The sequence below is a fragment of the Melopsittacus undulatus genome, chromosome 8 (assembly GCF_012275295.1).
Source record: "Melopsittacus undulatus isolate bMelUnd1 chromosome 8, bMelUnd1.mat.Z, whole genome shotgun sequence".
NCBI lineage: Eukaryota > Metazoa > Chordata > Aves > Psittaciformes > Psittaculidae > Melopsittacus > Melopsittacus undulatus.
The window spans coordinates 18,421,782-18,448,451 of NC_047534.1; the positions used below are offsets into that span (position 1 = coordinate 18,421,782).

At 44.0% G+C, this 26,670-nt stretch overlaps 1 pseudogene; it reads right to left on the reverse strand.

Annotated features, from left to right (window-relative positions):
• Positions 1 to 60: 60 nt before the first annotated feature.
• On the reverse strand, positions 61 to 12,944 carry LOC101877842 (major facilitator superfamily domain-containing protein 1-like; annotated as a pseudogene).
• Positions 12,945 to 26,670: the final 13,726 nt, after the last annotated feature.

Sequence of the window (26,670 nt, forward strand, 5' to 3'; positions counted from 1 at the left end):
GAGGAGCAACAGGCACAAATCACACCACACACGATTCCACCTGAACACAAGCAAACACTTTTTACTGTGAGAGAGGTCACCAGGATAGGTTGTAGAGTGTCCGTCTGTGGAGATGCTCAAATTCCAACCAGAGTCCTGAACAGCCTGCTGCAGCTGACCCTGCTTGAGCAGAGGGTGCTGGACCAGATGAGCTCAGGATGTTGCCACCAAACTAAAGGAGTCTGATTTTGCAGTTATGTGACTCTCACCCCACCCCCAAATTTCTGCTGCACCAGACTCCAACAAGGAGGTTTTAATTGTCTGTGCTGTGAAATGAACTCAGCCTAACTTAAAAATTGGAAAATGTTGCTCTCTGAGGACGTTCTCCAGTGAATCAGTTCATCACTGGATGCTGCCCTTGCCTCAGTTGCTTTCTATCTACAGTGTTTGTATGAAATGCAACTTGAGCAGAGCTGTTCTTTCTCTTAAGACTATGCAATATAATTCATTCACATCAGCATTCCCTGTGCTTGGCTATGTTAGAGTTTACTTCACTCTTCAAGCATTCTCTGTGCTTTTGTAAACACTGCATGAGTCCATGGGAGCATTTTGCATAGTTCAGAAGGCAGCTGGCTGAGTAAAATAAGCCTCTGGCATTTGTGAGTAAAGAGCCCCCTGGTTTAAAGGACACAATTCCAGATCAAAACAAGCCTTTTATGCTTTTGAATGCAAATGAACAGGCTGGGCTTATGGACACATTTTTAGTAAGGTAATTGGCAATTAAGCCTGGCTTGTGTGCAAAAGGTAATCAGTGTGATTAATTCTGTCTCCCTCCTAAAGCATGGTGATGGTTTCACTTGCATAGGTATGTAATTAGTGAGAGCTGCACGCTCAGCTGGAAGAGTAACTGGAATCCCAGTCTGGGGGTTAGCAAGGGCTGATGTACAGGGTTCTTATGCCTGCCTGCTTTGCTAATGATCTCCATCACAGCTCCTGTGGCAGTGCTGGTGCAGGATTGAGAAGCAGCTCTACAATGCCTTATGAACAAGCTTCAGCTGGGTCCATTGTATTCACTGTAGTGCTGCTCTTGAAGTGCTGCCAAGGCAGGTTTCTGTGTGTTGGGGAATACCCAAGAACCATGCAGAAAACACCTCCCATGTATGGGCGAGGCATAATGAAGTGGAAATGTTAACTTTCTGTGGACAGTTCCCTTCAAAGACATTTAAAATACACAGGATAAAAATCTGCTTTGAAGTGGAAGTGATCAGTGCTGTGCCTGGCAGTTGTCACTGTTCTCATACAGCCACGGTTCAGCTGACAGAGCTCTCATCCCCTGTTCCATCACCAAAGAGTGGTGCTGCATCTGCAGGGCCTCTGTCCTGCTCCACACGTGTGCCCCTTCTTGTTCTATTGTGTTCCACCCTAGAAATTCAAAGCAGCAATTAGTGACCAAAAGGAAACAGTTCTTCCTGTACACATGTACTGCTACACTGCATCTTGTCCCTGCCCCTCACCACAAAAAACCACAGCCACCAACAGCTCGAAAGTAGGTAAGACTGCTACACACTGCAGCAGTAGTGTAGCTGAGAATTCTCTTTTTATGCAGTCCGATTTTTATGTCAGGGGAACTGCTGGTATACACACCCAACAGCTATTACATCAATAAAAGCAACTTGGTGATGCCAGGCTATTTACCTCTTCTCACACTTACCTGTGTCTTGTCCACAACATTGAGGCTAATGGAGGCAGCAGTGCATGCTACAGTGTTTGCCAACCTAAAGATCATCACCTGTTGCCAGCACCACAGCGGAGTCTTTAATTCACTAGAAAAGGCCAAAACAGGATAGAACAACCAGTCACCTGAAGATATTTAAGGCCCCTCTATAGCTTCTTGCAGCATCAGGTTGCAAATACACTGATTTCCGTTCACTCAAGCACCGTTGATTGATGTCTTTGCTTGAAAAATAAGCAGCAGCATTCCCATCTGGACTGTGTTCCTAGAATGCGTCCCATGATCAGATTTGAAAGGCCAACTCCAACCATCTGTGTGGAAGTTGCAAGCCCCACTGCCATCCCTAAGGTTGCTTGGGGGACCACAAGAGGTATGGATGGCCATATACTAGCCTTCTGGGAGGAATGAGATGAGGAATCACAGTCTTATTTAAAGCTGTTAGATGGTTGTTGTTCTAAAAAGGAATTATTCCCACTAAATAAACATGTATACTTTCTCTTCAAAGCCTCTGGTATTTATACCTCCCAACATATTGCCTGGTTCTAGACTGTTCTCCAATTTTTCAAACAGCTTGGGACAGCACAGACCACAAATGCTATTTGAAACTGGAATAACTGGACTCCAGATTGCTGAAGGGGAGTTAAACCTAATGGTTTAGCTCATAAGACTCAAAAAAGATTCAGGTATTACAGTCAAGGTTATAAAGGACTAAAAAAAGCACACACAGATTAATGTTTCATGCTGTACCAAATGGTCCCTTGCTCTGCTTTGTATTTTGTTCCATATTCTTTGGGGCTGTTTGTTATTAACCAGTCTGCAGGACTGGGGAGCCAGCAACTTCAAACTGTGGCTGCTAAACCTGCTCATCCAGACACCAGGGTAGTGACACAGGCCACCGAGGAGGGAGGAGCACAGCCCCAAAACACCCAACTGCAGCAGAAGAGTTGTGAACTTACAGCACCAAAGGAGTAAGTAATTTCCAACCAGACAGTGGAGACTAACAGAGGAACAAACGTAAATGCCAGGAGAGCAAAGACTGGCAGAGTCAGTGCAGCACAGCTGACAGCAAAGACATATCTCAGTCCAACATAGTACTGGTAAAGGAAACAGAGTCCTCTTACAAGGGATCCCAGCCTTCCACCAGCCCTGGTGACAGGAGTGGCTGTGCAGAGTGCACTTGGGTGACTCACAGTGACATGATTTCCTAGCTGCCAATATTATAGCAGGCATATATACTAGCTCCTCTTGTGTCCTCCTGAACTGAAGCTGAAACACTTGTCAGAAATCAGTGTCCACTATTCATGTGAAATGGCAACTTTAATAAAGGGGGAAGAAATCCCCACCATTATGCCCATCAGGGAAATAATTAGGGAAATAAGGAACAGTTTAACAAAAGAGGGACTGATGACATGCAGGTTGTCCCTTCCCATCTGCTTGCGAAGCTTATCCTGATCCTTTCTGTTCCAGTCTCAGACTTCCCAAAACATACCACACTTCCTGTGGTTTGATGCTACCATAGCATGATTAGGGACAGAGGGAAAAACAGGTTAACATTATTTCTTGTAAACTAATTCAGAATAATGTGCCTCAGCAGTTTGCAAGGAATTAAAGGCCTGCATGTTCAGCAATAACAGGCTAAATTCTGGTTAAGGGGGTTGTAACAAAGACATTACAGAAAGTCAGGAAAACGTTACCAGCAAGCACTTCTGGGTCTGGATACTCACAATTAACATGCCAACTGCTGCAGACAGAACAAGGGAGCTGTCATACACTGCCCCAGCAATCTAAGTGACCACCTGCTGACTGTAACTAGAGTATTTATCCTGGACAAACTTGCTAAAAATGAAGGGGAGGGAGAAATTACATAATTAGGATTCTTGATCTGGTTATTTTGTCAAAAAGTCAGTCTGAGCACAAACATAGGGAAAAGAAGGGTTTTAATGTGAGGACTTGTAAACAAGTTTGATTCCATCTGGTTTGTATTGCCAAGCCTTTGTTGTTCAATTTTCTGGTGTACACCAGTATAGCTGGTGCTTAAATGGCCATTTTCAAGAGGCTTCTGCAAGTGCAGAGTAGAACTGCAGGTTAAATCTGGGCACACACAATTACATCAGCACAGCTCAGGAGTAGCGATTTGCTGTCACCTGCCCAAAACACACAGGTGGATTTTGTACATTCTCTCTAAAAAGGCAGAAATCATTATCAATCCAGGGGTGAGAATGCTGAGGGGCAGGAAAACTAGTTAAAAATAACCCAACAGCAAAGATCAGCATTTAAATCAAACACCTGCACTTCAGAAGTAGGAGGATTCCTCCTCTTGGCATCTTTAAGGAGACCTGTTTAGAGCCAAGAGCATCCAAACCAAATTGTGTTTTCATTGTCACCGAGTCAGCCTTTCACCTTTGTTAAAGGTGTGCAAAAATTGTGTTAAAACTTTCTCTAATTCTTTACAGAACTTACAGTCATATAGTTGCAACAGCTTAGAAATATCAGAGTAAGCATTACTTAGCAACAACTAAAAACATCAGTGTGTTATCAGTGTTGCTCTCAGACTAACGTTGAAAACATAGCACTGCACCAGCTACTAGGAAGGAGAAAAATAACTTGCAGCTGAACCCAGGACACTACTTTATTTAACTGTCTTGTAGCTACTTAAACCGGGTTTGGCCACTTGCATGGTTGCTTACCCCTTCATACCAGTGACCCTCTGGACCTCCAATGGCAGCGAAGTTTATAAAACAAGACACTGTTCCCAGAAGGTTTACTGCAGCAGAAGTCACCACACCCCTGGCCTTGGGACCATTATTTTCCCACCTGGGAAGTCACACAGCACTTTTTGCCAGACAGGGTGTGTTAAACCTGACTCTTGGTGCCTGAACTTTGCTCCACAGGGAGGAAAAAATCCAACTCTGCAGGCTGGCAGAACTGCAGAAATGTGGACTCTGTGATGAACGGAGACAGTTCACAGGGACAGTGAGAGGGCAGCTGTCTCCTCAGGCCTGGATATCTTTGCCATCGCTAATGTCTTTATCTTACTGCTAAGAGGTCACTTGTATGTGTATTATGACAATGATGATGACATTTCTTCACTCCTAATTTCACTGTGGCCTGCTATACGTCACTCATGAAATACTACTAAAATAATGTTCTTTCTTTTTATGGCAGGCCTTTGCTAATATAAAAGTTCATGTTCATTATGGGGTGGATGCTGCATCATCCACAAACAGGAAAAAAGCAGCAAAATTACAAGCCCATGGCTGATCCACAGGACAGAAGCTGGAATTCCAATTTAGTCCAGCAGGTCGATGCCTTGTTTTAAGCAAATGAAGGCATACAAAAGGAAGTATGAAAACCTTGCACTGGGACACAAAAGGTTCCTCACCTGCAAACTCTGGCTGGTGCCAACGTAACTTTGTTCCAAACACAGCAGAGAATATGCAAGAACTCCAGGACAGAACTGCCCAAGGCCTGTGGAGCAAACACCCCCACCCTGCTCCAAAGGCAGCTACTTCCTTGGACTATCAGAAAGGTGATCTATCTACAGGCTGTGTTTTAAAAAAGGATTTCTTCCCCTCCTCCCAAATGTTCTGAACCTCCTTTGACAGTGTTTCAAGCTTTACATTTTGGTTGAATCATTTCCCTTTAAGTTATTTTTGCTTTCCTTCAGAAGCCTCCCTCATCTTTGAAGGCCAAAGCACCCTCCAGTCTTTGACTAGGTGTCGAAGTCATCCTTTTCTGTGCCTCATGACTGCAAGGAACAAACACATTACCCCCATATTTCCCAGTCAGTGAAAAATCAAGGGCCTGCAAAGGCTCTGATGGGCCTGTATCAGTCAGTGGGACTACAGTCACAGAGCAATACCTGGTATCTGCCACAAAAGGAAAGATTCCATTATAGAAGAACATAATGGTGAGGACCAGGAGCCAGTAGCAGAGGCAAAGTCACTTGATGTCCTGAATCCGCTGCAAAGAGAAGATGTGCCCTCACTCACCAGGAAATAACCTTCAGCCTCACTAATGTCACTTTCTGCAAGCCACTGAAGGTCACAAAAAGCGCAAGAAGTAACAGCAGGTAAAAGAGAATTGAAAGACCACTCATGAACATCTAGGTGAAATTTAGCATGTGCTGACTCCAAAGCACTCCTTAGATAACAATACTGAAGTAAGCAAAATAAAACAAAAGCTTTCTTCTTAGTTTTATAAAGGTTATGGCTGCAAGAAACTTCTAAACAGCTGACTGCAAAAACTTCAGTGAAACATAGTTGAAAGATACAGGACAAATCACAATCCTATGCTACAGAAATCATTAAGAACTATATCATGAGAAGTAAGCTAACAGATTTAAGTGTCATAAAGATTGCAACCTATTGTCTATAATGCTTGTTACTAGACAGAAGAATGCAATGAGGAATGGGAGATAAGGGCTAGCAAAAGGCAGTTAAGCACTGAACACATCAGCTATCTTCTATCATGGATCCTGTGAGCTAGAAAGCAGTTCCATAGGGGAAGCTGCTCTCTAGTTTTATGTATAAAATCCTCTTCTGAGCCACCTACAGTCAAGAACTGACTGGCTCAGAACAGTAATGCCATTTAGTGCCTTTGAAGACTGCAAATACACAAACTCCAAATAGAAAACTGACACTTGTTTGGTAGCTTGCAGGTGCAATCACCCCAGCTTTACCTGAAGAACTGCTCTGCAAGGTTTAACCAGTGTAAATGCTCTCTTCTGTCCAGGAGCAGATCCACTGCAGCTTTCTTTGCCCTGCAAAAGCAGTGCTCCCCCACCCCAGGCTTTCACAGATAGAGATGGAAAAGCAGTCTGTGCACCACGTACCACGTTTTTGGATTCCTGCTGGATAATCCCATCCAAGCCCTGCTATTTTATGCCCACTTTATCTAGTACACTGACTGTGAGGGCTGAAACATAACCAAGCACACAGAGCAGGGTACCTGGATAAAACACAAGAGGTGTTAGAAATTCCTCATTGTGGAGGTACCAATGAAGAAAACATCTCTCCATTGCATACAGAATGCAACAGGAAAAACTAGGAAATAATGTGTCTCCTGATAACTCCACCATCCTTTTTAGGCACTTCTCATAAGTGGATGGAACAGGCTAGACTCAAGTCCAAAACACAAAAGGCCAAAGCACCAGAGAAACTCATCTCCCCAGAGTGTCCACTGTATTCCACATTTTGCTTCAAACTGCTGGGTGAAGAAGAATTTGAGGATACTCTCAAGTCGGGAGAAAGACAAAGTCAGTCCAAATGCCAGTGCCAGTTCCTTCTCCTTGAACCAGAAGGCTGTGATACAATTCTGCACAATTTGGAGAAGACAGGATTTTCTCTCGTGTACAGACAGAAGTGTCCAAAAGCATTGCACAGGAGCAACAAGCACCCTCTCAAGTCAGAGTGCTTGAGAGGGGGTAAGAGACACCTACACATCCCACGTGGAGGCATTACTTGTCAACTTCACAGTCCATTTTAAATCATGCTGGGACATAGGAGGTGAACTTACCCCTCAAACAAGGCAAGCAAAACATAACCCCAAAGGCACAGCAATCCTTTCAGTCCCCACCTCTTGGAGAAGGACAAAATTATTAGAGGGGAAGACTTTTAAAATTTCAGCACACATTAAACCCATGCAACCCTTCTTCTTGAAGTGTTCTGTTAGCAGTGCAGGCTCCTCATGCAGAGCAGGTGAAGCTGACGGGTAGCACAATGGTTTAGGAAGCAAAATATAAATCTATCATGAACAGCTTTCAGTGAGGTGTAATTAAGAAATGTGAATTACTTACTAATAAGTGACCCATCTCCAGAGCCAAAGAGCAGTCTTCCTGTTAGCATCATTGGCAGGAGGTATGATGACCCCTTGAAATGTGCACCTAAAACAAAGACCGATGATCCCAACACAGTCAGAAGAGAGAAAACAAAGACAGCCACTAGGGAGAAACAGAAGGAAAAAAAAATACACAAACCTCAAAAGACATGCTGAGAAATGGACAAAAGCAATCTGTGCAAAAGAGTAACCTCAAAACACAACAGAGTACCTGTGGGCTTCCATCAGTTTACCCTCATTATTTTAATTTTGTAAAGACTGGTCTCTTTATGCAATTACCTGGGAATCTTCAAAATACTGATGTTGTTATCATGGTGGAAGGTTAGAGCGTCAGGGTGAGACAGAGGACTTTGAACTCTCTGGAGTCCCTGCTCCTGTCCTGATTTCTACAGACCATGGCCTAGAGCAAGCCATCTCCTTCCCTGTGCCTCTATCTCCTCATCTGTAGGATTTTTACCTCAGTGACACAGAGATGGAGCACAACTGCATTTGCTGGGACTGAGATTTATGGCACATGCCAGAACGAATGTCAGAGCAGGGGAACAGAATACTGCTTTATCAGTTTGTCCCATAGAAAACTGATAATACTATTCCCTGGTAATGTGCATGTCAGAGGAAAGCATATTTACTGCACTGATGTGTAAATTCTGGTAAGTCAGTGGTCAAACGGTAAAAATGTCTCGGTTGCCTCCATGGAGCTGCTCAACTAACCATCATGTGCCCCCCACACAGAGCTGTCCCTCCTCTCCCATCCCTCTGTGACCTTACTGAAGTGGAACCTTTGATTGCCCCTTTGAACTGAAAGAACAGCCTGAAATCCCACTTCAGTACGAGAATAAATTACTTAATGCACAGAACTTAAGCAATTTCCTAGTTTATCAATCAGGAATCCAGCCAGAATAACCACTACTGCATTTCTAGGAGAAAACAAAACCAGAAACATTGATGTCTTGCTGCTGGGAAGCAACCAGTAAACTACCCCATCCCTCAAAGCAAGAGAAAAGTGACTTATGTCCAAGCACAAATTGCTTGGTACAAGTTGTATTGTGCAGCTGTCACTCCCAAGCCTTTGACATAGCCAAGCATGCTGTTATGCCCAGTGCTGTTACCATAAGTTCCACTGGGGCAGGTCAAGTTCTGTGTAACAAGTCACAGAGCCTTTGGTAGGCAGCAGACACAGAAGAAAACCCAGTGTCCCTTTAAAAATTAAGTTAAACTCTTGCCTATTAGATTTCTATTTCTCCCACTCAGTTCCCACTTCCACAACCAGGAACTAGAGGACTTGTGTCCTCTTCCAGGCAGCCAGCCCTTACCAAAAGAGAAATTACCAGCTACCAGCACTGCACATCTTCCCTTCCCCTTCCTGTGGCAACACTTTCAGAGACTCTGCAGTTTCAGACACACTCCAGTCCACAAGGCAAGCCAGGAGGCTGCATCATGAGGTTTCTCTGATCCTTTAGTTTCTTGGCTATAGCTTAGCTTGATCTGACTCTTCATTACGAACTCTAATCTTAAGCAGTGTGTAAATATGAAACTTAGCAGTATCCTGTATTAATTCACAGCTGTAAAGCATTTGCTGAACAGCAGGAAACTGGTAATCCTGGCATGGCTTAGTAACATCGAGTTTGTTACTGAAAAGCAACATCTTCTCAACACCACCTCATCAGGAAAAAAAACATAGAGCTTCCACTACTAAAAGTCTAGGTGCATTAGGAAATGGACACCAGGTCTTCCACACCAGCAGGCGCAAGCTTAACGTTGTGAATAACCACAATGACAACATGACATTAACCACGTGACTTTCATGCAGCCATTATATCTACAAACCCCTCAGATGTGCTGTTGTAGAAATGTCTGAAGCTGTGGGGAAATGCTTCTCTAGAACGAAGTGTCTTCACTGCAAGCACTGTCATGGATGCTCTGACTACCACTGTACCACTTGTGCAGCAGGTGGAGGCTAAATTGGCCAGAGTTAAAATATGAGAGTGCCAACTGCTAAAAACACTTGTTTGCCCAGTTCCTAGCACAGAAAAATATGGCTTGGTTGCACTATGCTATATGGTTAACTAGGTAACAAAATAAGAAAGAGCCTTTCATTTACTCCTCTGCCACATGACTCTTCTCCCACAGACCAACAGAAATTGTGGAAGATCAAGGAATAAATGCTGACCTATATTCCTCTTTTTACTCCTGTTTGCAATGACAAACTGCACCAAATTTAGCCTGGCATTCACTGTCTAGATCTAATGGGTTAACAGCATGCCAAATATATTTTGTGGTTAAGTCGAGTATATGTTGCAGCCTGCTTGCTCACTTCCCCCTTTTCTCCCCACACCTTCTCTGCTCCAGGGGGGATGTGGAGCAGAATCAAAAGAATGCAACTCCCACGGGTTGAGATAAGAACAGTCCAGTAACTAAGGTATAACACAAACCACTGCTGCTACCACCAGTAATAATAATAAGGGAAATAACAAGGGAAAAGAACACAATACCACCCATCGATACCTAGCCCAACAGAGCAGTGAACCAGCCCTTCTGGGTAACTCTGTTTCATTCTGGGCATGATGTGCTGTGATATGGAATACCCCTTTGGTCAGTTTGAGTCAGGTGTCCTGTCTCTGCTTCCTCCCGGCTTCCCCTCCTCCCTGGCAGAGCATGAGACTCACAAAGTCCTTGGTCAGAGTAAACATTACTGAGCAACAACTGAAAACATCGGCGTTATCAGCACTGTTCCCAGGCTGAAAGTCAAAAACACAGCACTGCACCAGCTACTAAGGATTAAAAATGACTGCTACTGCTGAACCCAGGACATGCCCTTACTGCGGAAGCAAAGTACAGGACAGCAGCTGTGCCAACAGAGGGCACACGTTAGTAGAAGTCATCAAGACGTGAGTGAAAAGCGGTAACGAGCTAAATGAGTCAAGTTAAGAATGTGCCAAGTACTCAGGAATTAAGGTAAGAACTTTAGGACTCTAGCGTTCCTGGAGAAACCCCTGAAATCACCCGAAACATCACTCTGAACCCTAAACAACACATTTTTCTCGCATTTGAGAACATAACTATTTTTTCAGAGGATCCCAGACTGGTTTGAGAGCTGGAAGGGACCTTAAAGCTCATCCAGTTCCAAACTCATGCCACAGGCAGGGACACCTTCCACTAGAACAGGTTGCTCCAAGCCCCGTCCAACCTGGCCTTGAACACTGCCAGGGATGGGGCACCCACAGCTTCTCTGTGTGACCTGTTCTAACCCCTCACAGCTTGTCCTTGCTTTGTGCGTCTTCACGGCAAAACAACCCCTCACCCTCAGCATCAGGAATGTAAGATCTTGGAGCACAACTCCTCTATCGACACCGTAAGAAAAGGTTTTGAAACTCTACCGGGGACCAAGGGCTGAGTTCTGCCCGTTCCCACCCTCTGCACTGCGGGAGCAATGCCCAGGCGAATGCTCCCCACTTACCCCGTGAAACTGCTCCTGCAGAACACCGGGGATGTCGAAGCAGAAGTAGCAGCCAAAGGTGAGGAGGTAGCTGAAGAGGAAGCACCACTAACCCGTATGCGTCTTTGGGGCAGAGAGCACCTACCTCAGCCCTCAGCCCTCCCCTCCCTCAGGCCTCGCCAAACCCCCGCAGCGAGCTCAGCCATGAGCGGGTTGCTCCCGCACCCGCCGTACAGGGCTTCCTCTCCTCCCTGCCCGGCACCGCTTACCTCGCTCCGCCGCCCCTCCCACACAGACCGCACCTGCCGCGGAGGCCTCCGCCGGTACGGGCCGGGACCTCTTCCGCTAGGCTAAGCCAGGGCTGGGCTGGGTTGAAAAGAGTCTAAAGGGAAAAGATCCGGTTAGGAAAGCAGTGTGATAAACTGGAGGGATCGTCCTCTGCCCAAAGGGGAAATTTAGTAAAGAGAATTAAAATCGGTGCATGCAAACCGCAGAAACTGCATCAACATAAACTAGCGTCCAAAATGTGATGCTTTGGGGCCTTTTAGGATATGTCAATAGAACTGTCTCATGTAAGAAATGGGGAAAGAAGGTAGTTTCTTAAGCTAGTAGAGGATACTGCATGAGAATAGGTAGGTAGGTGATAGATAGATAGATAGATAGATAGATAAAAGATAGATTAGATAGATAAATGATAGATAGATAGATAGATAGATAGAAAGAAAGAAACCAGCTGAGCACAAATTAAGAGGTTTTGAGTTACCGCAAGAGCAGGGTCCTGGTAATGAAGGAAAGAAAAGTGAAAAAAAACCTGCCCACAGACAGACCTATGGGTGATGGATAAAATAGTTAACGAAATGGACCCAGGCATTATCCCCCTGGCCCTGCTTAAGCCTTGGGAACGGTAAAGAAAATACCAGGTGTTGTTGCCCTGGACAGGCTCAACCCGTGGGAACCGGGAAGAAAAAACCAGGTGTTAATACCCTGCTTGGTCCTAAGCCTTGGGAGCTGTAAAGAGAGCTGTGAAGGGTTAAGATCGGTTAGCAAAACAAAGCAGGCACTTTGCAAGATAAAGCAGAATGTGCATCTCAAAGACAGACCAAACAGTGTGAATATTTGTAACCCTTAGTAGCGTTGCTAAATCGGGATGATAAGGGAGTAAAAGAGTGGAAAGTTACTGCTTAGCACTTAGTAGACTATAAAAGGGATGTGAGGTGACCAATCAAAGAATGTGCGTGTAAAGGAAGTATAAATATGCTCTTGTCACACAATAAAGGGTCTTATGCTGGATTCACACTGGATTGTGCATAGTCCATTTCTTCCCTCACAGACCCCCCTCCAAAAAAAAAACCAAACCAAACCCCAAAGCCTTCATATGATTGAAAAGGTAAGTATAAATATTTTTTCCTTTTGAATAATGTTTTCTACCCAAACAAGCCACAAAGAGCCATCAAATAATCTTCATAGTAGCAACAGTGAGGGCCTGTGCCTGATGTGAAAATAAGGCTTGATAAAGAAATGAGTAAGGTTCTGAGGTGTGGCTGTCTCTCACAGCAAGCAGTAGAGTTTGGAAATCCAGACAAGAAATCTGTAGAGGGACATTTTACAAGGGTGATAGGACAAAGAGGAATGGCCTTAAATTGACAGAGGGAGATTGAGATGAGGTTTGAGGCAGTTCTTCGCTGTCGATGCATGGAATGAGACTCTACAACTCAAGAAGAGTTATAAAGCAGGTATGTTTATAATGGAAACAGGTGCAAGGGAGATTGCTCCTCCTAATTTACATGCCGAGGGATAAAGCGAGCAGATATTTATTACACACAAACATGTATATCCATTAGGTTCCTGAGAGAGCAGCAGGGCTATTACAATTAGTTCCAGGAACTCATTATCATAAATCTTCTCCTCTTGGTGCTTGTGCACTGCTCTCCCATGATCGTGGACAGGGGTCTTCAACATGAAGTAAGCAGTCTTCCTCACGATGTACTTTTCACCTTTGGCACAGTTGGATGCCTCAGTAATTGCAAAACTAGCTGAAACCAGCCATATCAGGGATTTCTCAAGACTTCTGTAACTTTCTGATAGCTGACATAGTTTTAGAACCGTATGACCTTTGTACAAAATTTATTGCAAGCAAACAGGACTTGTAGACAGAGTACCCAAAGCTAGCAGATGTTCAGGAGGCACTGTATCCAAACTAACTGATGAGTAGAAGGAAGGGAAGAAATAATTCACTCATGTTAGTAGTGTTACCAAACTCTGTTATCTCACCACAGACTTACAACACGGACATTGTTCTCTATCTTAGACCTGAGTTAAGCTAAAATTACTTTATGTTTTCCATTTTCACTGTATCATATCACTGTAAGGGTGCTGAGATGCTGACACAGGTTGCTCAGAGGAGCTGTGGCTGCCCCATCCCTGGCAGTGTTGGATGGGGCTTAGAGAAACCTGGTCTAGTGGAAGTTGTCCCTGTCAATGACAGGGGGTTGGAACTGGATGAGCTTTAAGATCCCTTCCAACCCAAACCGATCTGGGATTCCTCCTGCTGCTGAGTCTGTGGCTCAAAGCTGTACACACAGCAGGGAATATGATGTTAAACAAAAAAATTTTAACAGTGGTGCATACTTAAAAGAGCTGAGAATTTTAGGAGCATCTGGCTTGTGAATGGAGTCAAACTATAAAATATCCTGAAAGTCTATTTTTTAAAATGCTGTTGGTTTAAACATCACTTGTGCTGCCATGTAGGCGTTTTTTTATTTTATCCTAGCCTAGGATGCCAAAGGAAAAATACAGATCAGCATTGTGCTATGTAAATAAAATCTGAAAATACTGGATTCCTTTGTATATTGAGTCTGGACACATACTTCGATTCTCTCCCTCAGAAGTGTTTTGTTTTCCATATATACTCATCCTTTTGAAGGATTTGTAATGGTGGCATAAATGTTTGTCCACCTTCAAGTTACTGCATGTCTAGAGGAAACTTTAGGGTGTCTTTAGGGAGGAAAGGGACATGCATAAAATACTTCAGGCATCTTTTCACTTAAAGATAACTTTCTGATCATGGCCAGGTGAAATACTTCCCCACTAAATCTGTATGTCAGCAGCTCTGGTGTCTTGGCTGCTGCACAGAACTTCCTACAAGAGAATCAGAACTAATAGACATGACTGATTATAAATCTGTGAGCGCTTGGGAACACTGAACCTGAAGATTCTTGTTATTTCCATCATCTGTACAATAAGAACCTTTATTTAGTAGAAGAGGTGTGGGCTTATGTCACAGAGTTAGAAAGATCCAAAAAATTTAAAATAGAAGAAGCAGCAATGGGTCAGAAACTACTCACAACACTTCTAGAGAAAGAACCAGACCAGACAGAGGAAAGAAAGAGCTCCTTTTTTATTACTGCTTCAAGGAAGAGAATTGATATTTGTTACAAAAAAATCAATTAGCAGACAAGACTGAGATTCTGAACACCACCTGAGGAAACCATTCTTGAAGAAAACACTTTATGTAGAGGACCAATGATAGCTTTGTAAGTTCTGGAGCATAACTTTGGGTTGTTGGTTGATGCAAGGCTTGTGTAAGGTTTTACCTTGTAAGTATATCTGATACTTTAATATTGTCTCCTGGCTATTAGGTCAAATTCCATTCATCTTTACTTGAATTTTAGGTGTTCAGTCATTCTGATTTCTATTTGAGTGATTCCCTGGTTCCTACACATTCCATAAATCCTCATAATACTTTGACTTAACTGTAAATTTATTCCACAACTGTAGAGCTTTTGTTATAACCTGGAGCTCTCAGAAGTCCTGGTTAAAACCTACACAGCTACACAGCTACACCTACACAGCTAATTGTAATTAAGTTTTACAGAAAGCTTACTAAAAGTAGTATCAAGCCCTTGAAGTCCTTCTGCCAGTTTTTCTGATTTTATAGCTTCAGTTTTCTGCCTTAAAACAGGCAGTGTCTTTTGCTATATGTTTCCTCTTGTTTATGTGGATTTTTCATCAGCAAGATCTCAGTCAGAATTTTCCCTCTTTGCTGAGCTGCTAAATAAAGGCAACCTGACTCTTCTTGTACTTGCACTGCATCCCTTGTTGCCATGGTTGAGCATCTGTCTGTCACCTTAAATTTGTACTGAGGGTGTCTTTTACATGTAACTTAGGTTTCAAGAGCTTCTGCAGGAGTCTCAATCTTACTTTATACAAAGCAAATGGAAAGAAACTGGGGAGTTGATGTAAACCTTCTAGGCACTAAGGTGTGTTCAGCTGCCCTGTTCTTCTTGACAAGATTGTCTTTGGCTAGGGATGTCCCTGCTCCTGCAGTCCATCAGCTGAAAGCATGGGAGTGAAATGGGGCTAGGGTTAAGGTTGGGTACACAGGAAGAAAGTGTGCTGGTACACAATATGTGTGTCCAAAATGACATCTGAAATTTCCCATCCTACTGCCTTCATGTTCTTCTCTGTCTCTCACTGGTATGGAAGGATATCAGTTGCAGAAGGACTACTATAAAATATTTCACAGCAGCCAATGTTTCTAAGAATATCTTGAGTTTTGCACGTTTTACTACATTTCTACTCTTCCTTAGTTTGCCATGAGATACCTTTCTGTGCAGTGGCCACGGGTGCCATGTAATATAGTTTGCTTGGTGTTTAATTTTTGGAGGTTTGGGGTTTTTTTTCCTCTCTATACTATATAGGACAGGGAGTAAAGGATATGAGATTAGCCATCCTGGCCTCATTCAGGAATTTCTTTTTTTGCTTTCAGTTCAAGGTCTATGCCTCAATTTAATATGCAAGAAAAAAATTAATAAAGTCCACATGCAAGTCAGTATAAAAACCCAGCCATGAACTGACACTTTCCATGCATTTTTGGTGTTAATATTCACCATGAATCTAATTGCCATCTCTCCTGAAAAGCACACTTGGATATCAATAATAAAGCAATAAGAATTATTAAAATACAGAGATGGAAGACAGAACTCTGATCCTACAGATCCTTGGGGCAGATCACCACTGCAAATAAGTGGTTTGCTAATTAGCACAGAAACCTCTTAAGACAATGCTATACGATTTGCATATCTTTTCCTGAGTTCTCAAGTGAACTTCAGCAGTGAGTACTGGGTTCAGGCTAGTTAGTGCACAAGTTAAGCAGTTTATTGTGACACATCAAAAGGTACATAACCACTGGGTATACCATGACTTTAGACAACCCTGTCAAAAAGACATTTGTTTTAGGTAAAGATGCCATTTTTAAAACCATGTCCCCAAAAAAATGCTTCGTAAGTATACTGGAGAGAGATAGAGGACAAATTAACTTCCCTGTTGCTAAACCATATCATCACAGCACTGAGAAGTGCACTTAAAAATTCAGCAAACAAGTAAAGAAAATTAGGCCAGATTTTATGTCTGTATTTTAATCAAAATATTGACAAAAAATATTATCACTTGAATGAAGCCTTTCAAAGACAGAATTACAGTCCTAATAGTGAATTAATATCTCCTTTTATACATATTTTTGTCCTGGATTCAACAGTAGTAGTAATTTTTCTCCTTCTTAGTAGCTGGTGCAGTGCTGTGTTTTTGACTTTCAGCCTGTGAACAATGCTGATAACACCGATGTTTTTAGTTGTATGTTCACTAAAGTTTACTCTGACCAAGGACTTTGTGAGTCTCATGCTCTGCCAGGGAGGAGGGGAAGCCGGGAGGAAGCAGAGACAGGACACCTGACCCAAACTAGCCAAAGGGGTATTCCATACCACAGCACGTCATGCCCAGTATATAAACTGGGGGCAGTTACCTGGAAGGGCTAGATCACTGCTGGGGTCGGGCTGGGCATCCATTGGTGGGTGTTGAGTGGTTGTATTATCTTCCCTTGTTATTTCTCTTATCATTATTATTATTGGTGGTAGCAGTAGTGGTTTTGTGTTATACCTTAGTTACTGGACTGTTCTTATCTCAACCCCTGGGAGTTAGTTACATTCTTTTGATTCTCCTTCCCATCCTTTTGGGAACAGAGGGAGAAAGAAGGTTGGAGGAATGAGCGAGTGGCTGCCTGTTTCTGCGTTACCGGCTGGGCTTAAACTATGACAGTTCTTTGGGGCATCCAACATGGGGCATGGAGGGCTGAGATAATGACAGATCTGACCAGAGTGTGTCCAATCATATTTGTGATAAGCACTTATTGTTTCAGATTAATAGTCAGCCGTCACAATACTGATTTATTGGCTCTCGAAGTTGTTGTTCTTGATCTCACAGTTTCAGGATGTCATACCTTACTTAAAGCTGGTATTTGCTGGTTTAGTGTTTATTGGCTGGGGTCTTGGGCTAAGGTTATTGTTTTGCTGTACTTTATGGTAATGACTTGTAATACAATAGATTCATTGATCATGAAACTGATTTGGCTTGCATTTCTAGTGTGGTTATCACCTCTATACTTTGGGAGGTATGTAAGTGTTTGGCAATTACACTTTTTTTTTTCCCTCCTCGGGTGGTCAGCCTATGAAGGAGACATTCCTTTACATTCCCAGCTCTCCCACCAGACTATTTACAGCGTCATTTGACAGTTCTGACGGTTTTGAATGGCCTTTGGATACCCTTGAGACCTGCCTGCTGATTGTGATGGGGATCACCATGTTGGCACACATACAGAGTGTGTTTTACCCCCAACCATTTCATCTGATCTCGAAAGTTAAGTAGAGTTGGGTTTGGGTCTTGTCTAGGCTTAGACAACAATATAGGAGGTACACACCCCAGGCTATGCTATGGTTTTACCTGCAGGATCATGGAGAAGACATGAGAAAGTGGGATGGAAAACCTGCCTCAGCTCAGGAGGAACAGGTGTGTGAATTGAAGAGGAGGAAAAAGGTCAAGGATGATCACCGCATGAAAGCTGTGGCTTCAGTCTCTGATGAGCAGGTTCCCAGATGGAGTGGAAGAACTGATTTTACTCCAGCTCCTGTCATAAAGAAGACTAATCCCTTTATACAAGACATAAGTGACCAATATTGTGACCACTATTAGAGGGGTCTTGCCTCCAGCCAGGTGGAGGTAGGGGACAATCAGATTTACCAGACTGTGTGGATCAGATTGGAATGGCACATCAGTCCCATAGAAGTATAAGGCTCTGGTAGATACCAGTGCACAGTATACCCTGATGCCATCAAGCTGTCAAGGGGTGGAACCTATTTATGTTTCTGGAGTGACAGGAGGATCCCAAGAGTTGACTGTACTGGAGGCTGAAATCAGCCTGACTGGGGAGAAGTGGCAAAAGCACCCCATTGTGACTGGTCCAGAGGCTCCACGCATCCTTGGCATAGACTACCTCAGGAGAGAGTACTTCAAAGACCCCAAAGGGTACCGATGGGTTTTTGGTATTGTTGCTTTGGAGAGAGAGGGAATTAAGCAGCTGTCTACCTTGCCTGATCTCTCAGAGGATCATTCTGTTGTGGGGTTGCTGAAGGTAGAAGGGCAACAAGTGCCAATCACGACCACAGCAGTGCACTGGCAGCAATATCACACCAGCTGAGACTCCCTGATTCCCATCCATATGCTGGTCCGTAGACTGGAGAGCGAAGAAGTGATCAGTAGGACTCACTCACCCTTTAATAGCCCCATATGGCCAGTGCGAAACTCTAACAGAGTGGAGACTAACAGACTATCGTGGCCTCAATGAAGGCACACCACCCATGAGTGCTGCTGTAGCAGACATGCTAGAACTTCAGTATGAACTGGAGTCAAAGGCAGCCAAGTGGTATGCCATGATTGATATTGCCAATGCATTTTTCTCAATTCCTTTGGCAGCAGGGTGCAGGCCACAGTTGGCTTTTACTTGGAGGGGTGTCCAGTACACTTGGAACTCACTGCCCCAGGGGTGGAAACACAGCCCTACCATCTGCCATGGACTGATCTAGACTGCACTGGAATAGGGGCAGGCTCCAGAACACCTGAAATCCATTGGTGACTTTACTGTGTGGGGTGATACAGCAGAAGAAATTTTTGAGAAAGGGAGAAAAGTAATCCAAATCCTGCTGAAAGACAGTTCTGCCATAAGACAGAGTAAGGTCAAGGGACCTGCACAGGAGATTCAGTTTTGGGGAATAAAATGGCAAGATGGACGTCACTAGATCCCCACAGATGTGATCAACAAGATAACAGCAATGTCTTCACCAACTAATAAGAAAGAAACACGAGCTTTCTTATGTGTTGTGGGGTGCTGGAGAATGCACATCCTAAATTACAGTTTGACTGTAATCCTTCTCCATCATGTGACCTGGAGGAAGAATGATTTTAAATGGAGCCCTGAGCAACAGCAAACCTTTGAACATATTAAACAAGAGGTAGTTCACGCAGTAGCCCTTGGACCAGTCTTGACCGGGCCAGATGTAAAAAATGTACTGTACACCACAGCTGGGGAGAATGGTCCTACCTGGAGCCTCTGGCAGAAAACTCCAGGGGAGACTTGAGATCTACCCTTGGCTTTTGGATTTGGGGATACAAATGATCTGCAGCCAACTGTACCCCATGTCTAAAAGAGATGCTGGTAGGCTATGAAGAGTTTTGAGCTGCTTCAGAAGTGATTGGCACTGAAACACAGCTCCTCCTGGCACCTCGGCTGCCTGTACTGGTCTGGATGTTCAAAGGCAGAGTCTCCTGTACACACCATGCAACCGATGCTACATGGAGTAAGTGGACTGCCCAAATTACACAACGAGGTTGAACAGGAAATCCCAGTCATCCAGGAATTGTAGAAGTCATCGTGGACTGGCCAGAGGGTGAAGATTTTGGAATGTCACCAGAAGAGGAGGTGATGCAAGCTGAAGAGGCCCCACTATATAATAAACTGTCAGAAAGTGAAAAACAGTATGCCTTGTTTACTGATGGGTCTTGCTGTATTGTGGGAAAGCATTGGAGATGGAAGGCAGCTGTATGGAGTCCCCTACAACAAGCTGCAGAAACTGCTGAAGGAGAGGGTGAATTGAGTCAGTTTGCCAAGGTGAAAGCTATCCAGATGGCTTTGGACATTGCTGAATGAGAGAAGTGGCCAGTACGTTATTTCTATACTGACTCATGGATGGAGGCAAATGCCCTGCAAGAAATGGAAGCAGAGGAACTGGCAACACAGAGGTAAACCCATCTGGGCTGCTGCACTCTGGCAAGATATCGCTGCCCAGGTGCAGAACCTGGTGGTGAAAGTATACCATGTAGATGCCCATGTACCCAAAAGCTGGGCCACTGAGGAACACCAGAACAGCCAACAAGTGGATAAAGCTGCTAACATTGAAGTGGCTCACATGGACTTAGATTGGTAACATGAGGATGAAATATTTTTGGCCCAGTGGGGTCATGACACTTCAGGCCATCAGGGCAGAGATGCAACATACAGATGGGCTCATGATCAAGAGGTGGACTCAACAATGGACACTACTGCTCAGGTTATTCATGAGTGTGAAATATGTGCTGCAATTAAACAAGCCAAATGGTTAAACCCTCTTTGGCATAGAGGACAATGGCTGAAGTACAAATATGGGGAGGCCTGGCAGATTGACTATATCACACTCCCATCAACCTGCAAAGGCAAGTGTCATGTGCTTACTATGGTGGAAGCAACAATTGGATGGCTGGAAACATGTGCTGTGTCCCACGCCACTGCCCGGAACACTATCCTGGGCCTTGAGAAACACATCTTGTGGTGACACAGCACCCCAGAGAGAACTGACTCAGACAATGAGACTCACTTATAGACACTTGGGCCAAAGAGCATGGCATTGAGTGGGGATATCACATCCCCTACCATGCACCAGCTTCTGGGAAAACTGAATGGTACAATGGGCTGTTAAAAACTACACCGAGACCAATGGGGGGTGGGGCTTTCAAACACTGGGATACACATTTACCAAAAGCCACTTGGTTGGTCAACACCAGAGGATCTGCCAACAGGGCTGGCCCAGCCCAATCAGAACTTTTACATACTGTAGAAGGGAATAAAGTTCCTGTGGTGCACATAAAGAATTTGCTGGGGAAGACAGTCTGGGTTATTCTGCTTCAGGTAAAGGCAAACCCACTCATGGGTTTGCTTTTGCTCAGGGACCCAGATATACTTGGGGGGTAATGCAGGAAGATGGGGAAGTCCAAAGTGTACCTCAAGGGGATTTGATTTTACAGGGAAAACAGCCAATGAACTCAATTATGTGCTGTTGCCTGCTACGCAGCACTTTTATAGCCCACCAACTAGGTAACTTCAGGCCACCAGCAACTGGCCCTGACTTCCCTCCGACCATCATCCCAACAAAGAATGGACTTTGATGAAACCAGACAAGCTCAGCAGTGACCAGATGAGTTCCAAGGTGTCATCATCAGGCAACAATCCAGCACTGCACACTGTCTCTCCTGCTCTGAAAGACTGTTACAAGAGATGGAGCCTGATGTCACGGACTGGGTGAACTCAGCAGCTTTATAGGGATTGGTCCATACACTAAGGAATGATATCTCTCTCTTTGTGTGTGTGTGTGTGTATATATATATATAATTTTGGAAAGCAGATGCAGAGACTGTGAGAATGAAGACCCTAGGCCCACTGTAGGAGAGGATCTCATTTGAGACAATCTTAAGAACCTGAATGTACACAAGTCCATGGGACCTGATGAAATCCATGTGCGTGTCCTGAAGGAGCTGGCAAATTAAGTTGCTAAACCACTGTCCATCATATTTGAAAAATCATGGCAGTCAGGTGAAGTTCCCGATGACTGGAAAAAGGGAAATAGAACCCCCATTTTCAAGAAGGGGAAAATGGATGACCCAGGGAATTACAGACCAGTCAGTCTCACCTCTGTGCCTGGCAAAATCTGGGAGCAGATTCTCTTGGAAGGCATGCTAGGGCACATGAAAAACAACAAAAATTTGGTGACAGCCAGCGTGGCTTCACTAAGGCCTGACCAATTTGGTGGCCTTCTGTGATGGGACTATGGAACTGATGGACAGGAGCAGAGCAGTTGACATCATCTACCTGGACTTGTGCAAAGTGTTCAACATTGTCCCACACGACATCCTTGTCTCTAAATTGGAGAGACATCAATTTGATAGGTGGACCACTCCATGGATAAAGAACTGGCTGGATGGTCATACTCAAAGAGTTGTGGTCAATGGCTCAATGTCCAGCTGGAGACCAGTAACGAGTAATGCCCCTCAAGGATCAGTGTTGGGACTGGTCTTGTTCAACGTCTTTGTTGATAACATGGACAGGGGGATTGAGTGTGCCTTCAGCAAGTTTGCTGATAACACCAAGCTGTGTGGCTCAGTTAATTCGCTGGAGGGAAGGAATGCCATCCAGAGTGACCTTGACACACTTGTGAGGTGGGCTGATGCCAACCTCATGAAGTTTAACCATGACAAGTGCAAGGTCCTCCACCTGGGTCGGAGCAATCCCAGGCACAGCTACAGGTTGGGCAGAGAAGAGATTCAGAGCAGTCCTGTAGAGAAGGACTTGGGGTGTTGGTTGATGAGAAAATGAACACGAACCTGCAGTGTGCACTCACAGCCCAGAAAGCCAACTGTATTCTGGGCTGCATCAAAAGGAGTGTGACCAGCAGGTCAAAGGACGTGATCCTGCCCCTCTACTCTGCTCTCGTGAGACCTCACTTGGAGTATTGTGTGCAGTTCTGGTGTCCTCAACATAAAAAGGACATGGAACTGTTGGAACAAGTCCAGAGGAGGCCACAAGGATGATCAGGGGCTGGAGCACCTCCCGTATGAAGATAGGCTGAGAAAACTGGGGCTGTTCAGCCTTGGAGAAGAGAAGGCTGCGTGAGGACCTCATAGCAGCCTTCCAGTATCTGAAGGGGGCTTATAGAGATATGGGGGAGAGACTCTTCATCAGGGACTGTAGTGACAGGACAACAGGCAATGGGTTCAAACTTGAACAGAGGAAGTTTAGATTGGACATAAGGAAGAAAATCTTTACTGTCAGGGTGGTGAGGTACTGGAATGGGTTGCCCAGGGAGGTAGTGAATGCTCCATCCCTGGCAGTGTTCAAGGCCAGGTTGGGTCAAGCCTTGGGTCACATGGTTTAGTGTGAGGTGTCCCTGCCCATGGCAGGGGGGTTGGAACTAGATGATCTTAAGGTCCTTTCCAACCCTAACTGTTCTATGATTCTATAAAGGGGGCCTACAAGGATGCTGGAGAGGGATTCTTCACTGGGGATTGTAGTGATAGGATAAGGGGTAATGGGTTAAAACTTAAACAAGGGAAGTTTAGATTGGATATAAGAAACAAATTCTTTACTGTTAAGGAGGTGAGGCACTGGAATGGGTTGCCCAGGGAAGTGGTCAATGCTCCATCCCTGATGGTGTTCAAGGCCAGGTTGGACAGAGCCTTGGGTGGCATGTTTGTGTGGGAGGTGTCCCTGCCCATGGCAGGGAGGTGGGAACTAGGTGATCTTAAGGTCCTTTCCCACCCTGATTATTCTATGATTCTATGATATAAGTGTGATGGTATATTGAAAAATGTGGGATCTGAGCATGACGTGAATGGTATGTAATAAAGGGTGGGTACTGTCCTGCGTTCAGCAGCAGCAGTCATTTTTCTCCTTAGTAGCTGGTGCAGTGCTGTGTCTTTGACTTTCAGCCTGAGAACAACGCTGATAACACCAATATTTTTAGTTGTTACTCAGTAATGTTTACTCTGACCAAGGACTTTCTGAGTCTCGTGTTCTGCCAAGGAGGAGGGGAAGCCAGGAGGAAGCAGAAACAGGACGCTTGACCCAAACTAGCCAAAGAGGTATTCCATACCAGAGCACATTATGCCCAGTACATAAACTGGGGGTAGTTACCTGGAAGGGCTAGATTGCTGCTTGGGCCAGGCTGGATATCTGTTGGCAGGTGTTGTGTGGTTGTATTATCTTCCCTTGTTATTTCCCTTATAATTATTATCTGTGGTAGCAGTAGTGGTTTTGTGTTATACCTTAGTTACTGGACTGTTCTTATCTCAACCTGTGGGAGTTATATTCTTTTGATTCTCCTTGCTATCCTTCCGGGAGCAGGGGAAGGAAGAAGGTCAGGGGGGTGGTGTGAGCAAGCGGCTGTGTGGTTCTGAGTTACCGGCTGGGCTTAAATCATGACAATTTTAAAGAACTCAAATAAAATAGATTTTTTAAAAAAAGACAGAGAATTGCTTTCAGGGATGCAGACATTTGTGTTTGTGACTCTCTAGGTTTTCACCCAAAATGAAAGTTGCTTTTACTAATGTTTTGTGAACGCTAAACAAAAACTCTCTGCACATTCCTACAAGGCCTGACTTTCTCCTCTGCTTTTCACCATCCTCTGAAGACTAAGGTTCTGTTTACAGTTCTGTCAGAACTTTGGTTAGTTAAGATGCCTCCTTGATTAGCCATTAGATTCAGGTAGGGAATGGATTGCATTATATAGTCCCTAACCACCGTCTGAGATCTTGTTTGGTATTTGCACAACCTTGCCTAATGCTTCTTGACTGAAAATGCTTTTTTGTTTGTTTTTTTTGTGCATATTTATACCAGTGCCATTTACACTTCTGTAGAAATGTAGATGATTAGAGAGGATGAACTGGTGTGCCTGTTCCTCCACTGGTTAAAGAGAGCAAAGTGCTGCATCAAAGCAGTTCATTAAATTTTGACTAAATGAGAGTTTGGTGGGGTGGTTGGTGGGGTGAGCAGATGTATAGCCACTCTAGACAACCATTTTGTGGTTGTGAAGGTATCCAACACATAGTGTTATCTACCTTTTATTTTTTCTTTTTACAGTCCATTTAATTCATGGAAACTATGCAATAATGTAGAAAACTACATGCAGTTTTCTTCAGTCAGAAGAGAATTGAACAAACAAATACAACAGTGTGGTCTGTAAGTACTTACCAAGGAATGATGTCTGGTTCGAGACAGCTCCTGAGTCTTGTAGAAAGTATATTAAATTAAAAACAAAAGTTTTAAATGAAAAAGAAAAGTTTTAAAGCTGGAAATACCAGTAAGGATTTCCAAGAGTAGACTGCCTGTTTAAAAATAGAAGGCTTGATCTCTCTGTAACATGCATTCTCTGACAAAGTCATGAGACATTACCACAGCTGAGAAATTACTTGGAGTTTTAGGTGCTACCTTATTTACTATTAATGATATAAAAATGATTCTGTTTAGGTGGTGAGAGTTTCGTCCACTTTAAGCTCTGCTTAGTTTCCTTTGGCTAGGGAAACCTTTTCCAGTTGAACTGCAGCCAATTCTTTGATTACATTATAACCAGGATGATATTGTTTCTCTTCTGTGAAAGAAAACAATTCACTTCAATCTTCTATTTTGCTTACCCCCTCCATACCAACTCAACAGATATATCTAGAAATTCTGATTAAATGAGCACTTCCATCCACATAAAACAATGTTAACAAAACCACAGGTGTTTTGTGCAATAAAATTTGTGTAATTTCTTTTTTATTTTTTAAGAAGTTTAAGATCTGAATTACATTATCATATAATTTTAAATGTGACCTATTTGAAAGTAGTATGTATTTCACCAATCCATCTGACACCAACACCAATGTGAAAAAAACACTTGAATTTATCTGACAGGCACTATCTATTTTGTTGGAAAGGTCATGGCAGTCAGGTGAAGTTCCCAATGACTGCAAAAAGAGAGATATAACCCCCATTTTTAAAAAGGGAAAAGTTGAAAAACCAGTGAACTATAGACCAGTCAGTCTCACCTCTGTGCCTGGCAGGATATTGGAGCAGGTTCTCTTGGAAATCATGATATGGCACATGAAAAACAACAAGGTGCTTGGTGAAAGCCAGCATGGCTTCACTAAGGGGAAATCCTGCCTGACCAATTTGGTGGTGTCTTATGATGCGTCTACAGAACTGGTGAACAGGGGCAGAGCAGTTGACATCATCTACCTGGACTTGTGCAAAGTGTTTGACACTGTCCAATATGACATCCTTGTCTCTAAATTGGAGAGATATCTATTTGATGCATGGACCACTCAGTGGGTAAGGAATTGGCTGGATGGCTGCATAACAGTTGCAGTCAATGGCTCAATGTCCAGCTGGAGACGGGTAATGAGTGGTGTTCCTCTAGGATCAGTGTTGAGACCAATTCTGGTCAACATCTTTGTTGGCAACAACATGGACAATGGGATTGAGGTGCCCTTGGCAAGTTTTCTGACACCAAGCTATGTGGTTTGGTTGATATGCTAGTAGGAAGGGATGGGATCCAGAGGGACCTTGACACCCTTGAGAGATGGGCTGATGCCAACCTCATGAAGTTCAACAATGCAAGGTCCTACACCTGGGTTGTGGGAACCCCAGGCACAGCTACAGGTTGGGCAGAGAAGAGATTCAGAGGAACCCTGTCGAGAAGGACTTGGGGGTGTTGGTCAATGAGAAAGTGAACTTGAGCCAGCAGTGTGCACTGGCAGCCAAGAAGCAATCGTGTACTGGGCTGCATCTAAAGGAGTGTGACCAGCAGGTTGAAGGAGGTGATCCTGCCCCCTCTACTCTGCTCTTGTGAGACCCCACTTGTATTGTGTACAGTTCTGGTGTCCTCAACGTAAGAAAGACATGGAACTGTTGGAACAAATCCAGAGGAGGGCCACGAGGATGATCAGGGGACTGGAGCACCTCCCATATGAAGACAGGTTTAGAAAATTGGGGCTGTTCAGCCTGGAGAGAAGC